Source organism: Magnolia sinica, chromosome 16 (genome assembly GCF_029962835.1).
Source record: "Magnolia sinica isolate HGM2019 chromosome 16, MsV1, whole genome shotgun sequence".
Taxonomy (NCBI): domain Eukaryota; kingdom Viridiplantae; phylum Streptophyta; class Magnoliopsida; order Magnoliales; family Magnoliaceae; genus Magnolia; species Magnolia sinica.
This window is the reverse complement of record NC_080588.1, coordinates 4,115,687-4,121,364: the sequence shown is the minus strand read 5'-3', so window position 1 is coordinate 4,121,364 and position 5,678 is coordinate 4,115,687.

Below are 5,678 nucleotides of genomic sequence, written 5' to 3'. Positions count from 1 at the left end.
ATAAGCCACGGTGTCTACTTAGCAACACCTCCAGGTGGGCCTGGTGAAAGTGGGGTCCACGCATCGGCATTCATCCCACACGTGCCGAGGTAACACATCACCTCACATACACGTGCTGAAGGCAGTCAGTCACTCCGTCGGGTTCTCGGGCCAAGCCCGTCAATTCCTAGGCTTGGGTTTAGGCAGGTGTGGTCCAGTTCAAGCCCATGTAGTTGTGGAAGTCGAACCAACTGGTCTCCATTCTCACCCTAAGCTCAGGCCAAGGTAGGCTGGGCTTAGACCAGACCCAAATAAATTGGAAGCCATAGCCATGAGTGGTAAATTGGTAAATTTCGAGGGCTACAAGATCATCTGATTTTGCCCTTGGAATTTGGACCATTCACTATTTCACTTATGACATCCATTTAATAGTAATCAATTGGATGGTTACGATTACTTGATCACTTTGATTGTGGAGATATGGTTCATCCACAATGTTCCCTACAATTTGGATGGTCCAGATGGTCTTACATGATTCCCACATTTACTACTTTAACAATATTATTTGCAGGCTAGATATTTGATTTTTTTATATCAGTTTATTAGTTATAGGTGTTATCCTGATCCAACCCAATCTTATCGTATCAATATCTAATACCTTGGGTTACTAAGACCTTGGGTTAACTCTCTTGATGTAGGTCGGCTCGGGTTGATCCTCAACCCAATTTTAGGGCTGAAACTCGGACGGGTTAGCTCGAGTTGGTGCTCAACCCTAGCCCAACCCAAGGTTCCATTACCTCAATCCCAACCTAATCCAACCCAACCTCGGGTTAGCCCAACTCAAGCGGGATCCGCCGGGTTGATATATGCTAATATTTTTGTGATTACATTAATCTATCATATTTTCAATACACTTCTTATTGTTTGTACCTATGATTTTATTAATTATATATGTATTTATTTATATTAAAGAACTTTATTTTTTTCTAAACAAACAAGCTAAAATAGAGAACAATTACTCATTTAAAAGTCATAGTGTAACACGCAATCCATTTGGGAGAGATATTTGGCATATCTTGTTGGGTTGAGTCATTGGAAATAACGTGGATCAATAAAAGCAGGAGACACTAGAATTTCTTGTACCTTCAACATAGATGATACGCACTCAATTATAATTTATAAGTAACTTATATATTCATCGGGTTCGGGCTCAGGATGAGTCAGGCAACCAGAGACCTTAACCCAAGCCCGACCCAAGTTTTATCAATTTGGTGTTTGTATAAACCAAGCCCAAGGCCAAACCCAATAAATCTTTCTCAAGCCCAACCCAATGTGGGGTTGGTCACTAGTTGGTCAGGTTGAACCCACCCAATTTTCAGCCCTACCCAACTTACCTTCGTTTTTTGTTTTTTTCTTTTTTAAACAATTTTTTTAACACACCCACACCTGATGGACACTTCAACTTATGAACTTAGTGTTGAAACGCAACTTGTCTACCACTGAGTTATGGAACCAGACTAACATAACCTACCTTAGTCACATCCTTAATAATACTAAAATAAATCATTGAAGTATGTGAAGTAAATATAAGTTGGGGAGTTATATATAAAGTTATATTTTGTAGGAAGTTTGGAGTAATTCTAGTGCTATATAAGGGGGTCAGTGAAGAAAAAAGCTCTATAAATGAGAAATTCCCAACTGTATGACCCATTTACCTTTTTAAGCCCACTTCTTTTTACCTCCCCAGAATAAGCCTCATACGTACAGACATCTTCCCAAAGGTTGAAAATGCCCCTGCTATATCAATTTCACTCCATTCTCTCCTTTACGCCCAAATACACGTCCAGACTCGCCCGTATCATCCCTATTTCTTATTTTCATCCATTTTCTTCTCTAAATCTTCGTATAATCTCCATCATACTATCTCATTACATCTTCCATGTTGCATTCTACTCAACCCTAAGTGCATTCTTTTTCTGAGAGGACACCAATGCATTGATAATAAACGTGAAATCTTGAAGACCTTTCTCCGAAGAACGTGTTTCACATCAACGCACTCTTATTCTTTTTCTCAAACATGAATTTCACTAAGTGTTAGGGAGTGATTGGAGTTCGCGGTCAATTACCTTGAAGTTTAAATTCTAGGTAAATTCTTAAGTGTTTACCTAGAAGTTTGTGGTCAATTTTCAGTGGTCAATTTCATGTATTGCTAAGTCAATTCTACGTGGCTATCCAATAAACTTGAAGAAGTTCGCAGTCAATTTGACGAAGTGTCGTAGTCAATTTTCACTTATTTCCCAGTTAATATATTGAATTCGTCGGTTAACTTTATGCACTACTTGGTCAATTTCACGCATTTTACTAGTCAAATTGTAGTGCATTTTTTTAATACGATTGTGAATGTTATGTATTGAATACATTTGTTGCTTTATTTGAAATTGCGAATTTCTTACCACTACAATTCAAATTTCCAATAAATATTAATGATTGGTCAGATACTTTCTGAAAATCCATGTCCTAGAGGGAATTCAGGAACTCGCTACTATTATGCTTAGAATCCAAGTTATTTCACGGTCAATTCCCTTTACTTCACGGTCAATTCAATGCATTTCACGGTCAATTCCCTTCATTTCACGGTCAATTCCATGCATTTCACGGTCAATTCCTTACATTTCACGGTCAATTCCCTTTACTTCACAGTCAATTCCATGCATTTCACGGTCAATTCCCTTAACTTCACGGTCAATACCCTTCACTTCACGGTCTTTTCCATGCATTTCATGGTCAATTCCGGCAATTCCCTTTCACTTCACGATTAATTCCATGTATTTTACGGTCAATTCCGGCGATTCCGCTTCACTTCATGGTCAATTCCATGCATTTCACGGTCAATTCACTTCATTTCACGGTCAATTCCATGCATTTTACGCTTAATTCCATGCGAATCCCCTTCACTTCATGGTCAATTCAATTCATTTCACGGTCAATCCCCTTCACTTCATGGTCAATTCCATGCATTTCATGGTCAATTCTCTTGATTTCACGATCAAATCCATGCATTTCACGGTCAATTCTGACAATTCCCCTTCACTTCACGGTCAATTCCATGCATTTCACGGTCAATTCCCTTCACTTTATGGTCATTTCAATGCATTTCACGATTATTTCCCTTCACTTCACGGTCATTTCCATGCATTTCACGGTCAATTCCCTTCACAAAAAAAATGCATGGAATTGAATATGTGGACCCCACTGTAATGTATATGATATATCCACACCGTTCATTTATTTTAATATAACATTTTGAGGCTTCAGACAAAAAATGAGGTTGATCCAACACTCAAATGGCTCACACGAAAGGAAACAATGACTTTAATTCGTATACCGTTGAAAGTTATTTCCTTAACTGGGCCCACATTGAGGTGTATATGTTTTCATCATCTAACCTATTCATAGGGTCACATAGACATGGATAAGGGGAATACACAAATATTAACTATATGCAAAACTTTTTAATGGTAGGTGTTCGATTCCTGTTGTTTTCAATGGTGTGGTCCACTTGAGCTTTGGATTTGCCCGTTTTCTTGCTCATGCCCTAAATTCAACTAGCATTAAAATGAGCAGTGTGGCTACATCACATATATCATGGTGGGCCCCACATTAATTTTGTAAATTGCTCGATTTAAGTGTTAAAAAAGTAAGTTGTCACATCTACATTGGGAAAGATGTGGTAATTACCTAGGTGAATAATTGTTACCCATTTACATGGTAATTACAGTTGAGCCTAAAAATCAAACAGGCACTCACTTTGCACTCATTTTCAATCACTTCAGGACTAAGAAGTGAGTGAAATTCAATGCGAAGTGAGTGAACCTGCCCTAGAAGTGAGTGAAATTGACTGCGAAGTGAGTGAAAATCATCGCGAACTGAGTGGCATATTTAAGAACTTCGAAAATCTGACCACTAAGTCGATCATATTTGAGATAGTACAATCGTGGATTTTCTACTACTCGGTCAAATCCACCTTATACATGTGAATACTAAACGAGTTATATTATTGTGTTTGTTTTCAAAAAATGGCTTTGGTAATGATCATATGTTCATATGGTGGGGAGTTAGTTAGCGAAAATAATCAATACATGTACAAAGGTGGTTACTCGAAACCTACTGCCATTGGAGTTGACACTATATTTGAATAGCTTATATCAAAAATGCACAGAGTTGTGAAGACTAGACCTGACCATTACGATATAAGGTTGAAAGTATTGTACCTTTGCACAAACGAATTAGCCCCTCCAGCTATAATTGAAGACGATGAAGATGTGAGAATTTTCCTGAAAGTACAACTGAAGCATCCGGATCACCACATCCCTCTATTCATCGAGACAATGCAGCGCGTTAATGAGGCAGTACTCGAAGACCCAGTGTCTTATAGTGTGTTCGAACATGACGCCCCAGCTGTTGTAAGTTTGGGTGAGGAACATGGATGAAAATATGAATATATGACATCACCTTCACAGGTTCCTCTAAGCAACACTCCAATACCCAAGCCAGCTCAGACATAAAACTTCATGACAAGTCAAGTGAGGGCGTCGGCTGACATGAATCTCAGAAGTGAATATACGGCATCACCTTCATTTACAAGAGTAGACTTGCCCTCAACATCCAATGCCAGAAACGTAAGTGGAAGTGACATTCCATTGCTTAAACAGGCTCGAACATCGGACTTCACTATCAGGCTTCCCATTGTGCCTTTCAAGGATGTTGATTTCACTAATGCAGACCTATCACTGTATTCATATCCAATTAATGACACAATTGAAATAGTCGTTGACTAAATGTTTAAGGACAAGAGTCGATGTAAGTATGTTGTGAGCTAATTTACAATTCGCAATAACTTTCAATACAAAGTCCTGTATTCCACATCCAAGAAATCCACCGTGGTGTGTATGGAAGATAAGTGTGAATGGAGGGTACACGCATCTAGGGTGAATGATGTGGGGATATTCAAGATTAAGACTTACAAATCCATACATACATGTGGAATGTCATGGATGAAGAGCGATCATCGGCAAGCAAACAGTAAGTTGGCTAGTGAATCGGTTGTCAATCGCATTAAGCAGTGCCTGGGGTTAAGGCCGAATGACATTATATTCACAATGCAAGAAAAGTATAATATTGTTATTAGCTATAAGAAGGCATGGCGCGCTAAAGAGATTGCAATCGATCACGTAATGGGATCTTATGAAGACTTTTACACAGAACTCCCGACGTACTTGCATGAGTTGAGGACGGAGACCCCGGGCACATTGACTTCCCTGCTTGTGAATCGACAGACGATGAGGTTCGAGAGATGTTTTGTTGTGCTTGGATAGTGTGTCAGAAGTTTTCAAACATCTCTACGAATGGTCTTGGCCGTTGACAGGACACAACTAAAAGGTAAGTACAATGGTGGTTTGTTCGTTACCATGGCTTTGGATGACAACAATCATATCTTTCCAGTTACTTTTAGGATCAGAGAACTAGAGAATAGCAACAGTTGGAACTTGTTCCTTGCCTACCTCAGCGATTCATTAGAGGATTTACCTGGTCTTGTAATCATATTAGACTGGCATAAAGGTCTAATGAAAGAAGTGCCCTAGGCCTTTCAAGCAGCTATCCATGGCTACTGCGCGTACCACATATATCGAAACTTAGTG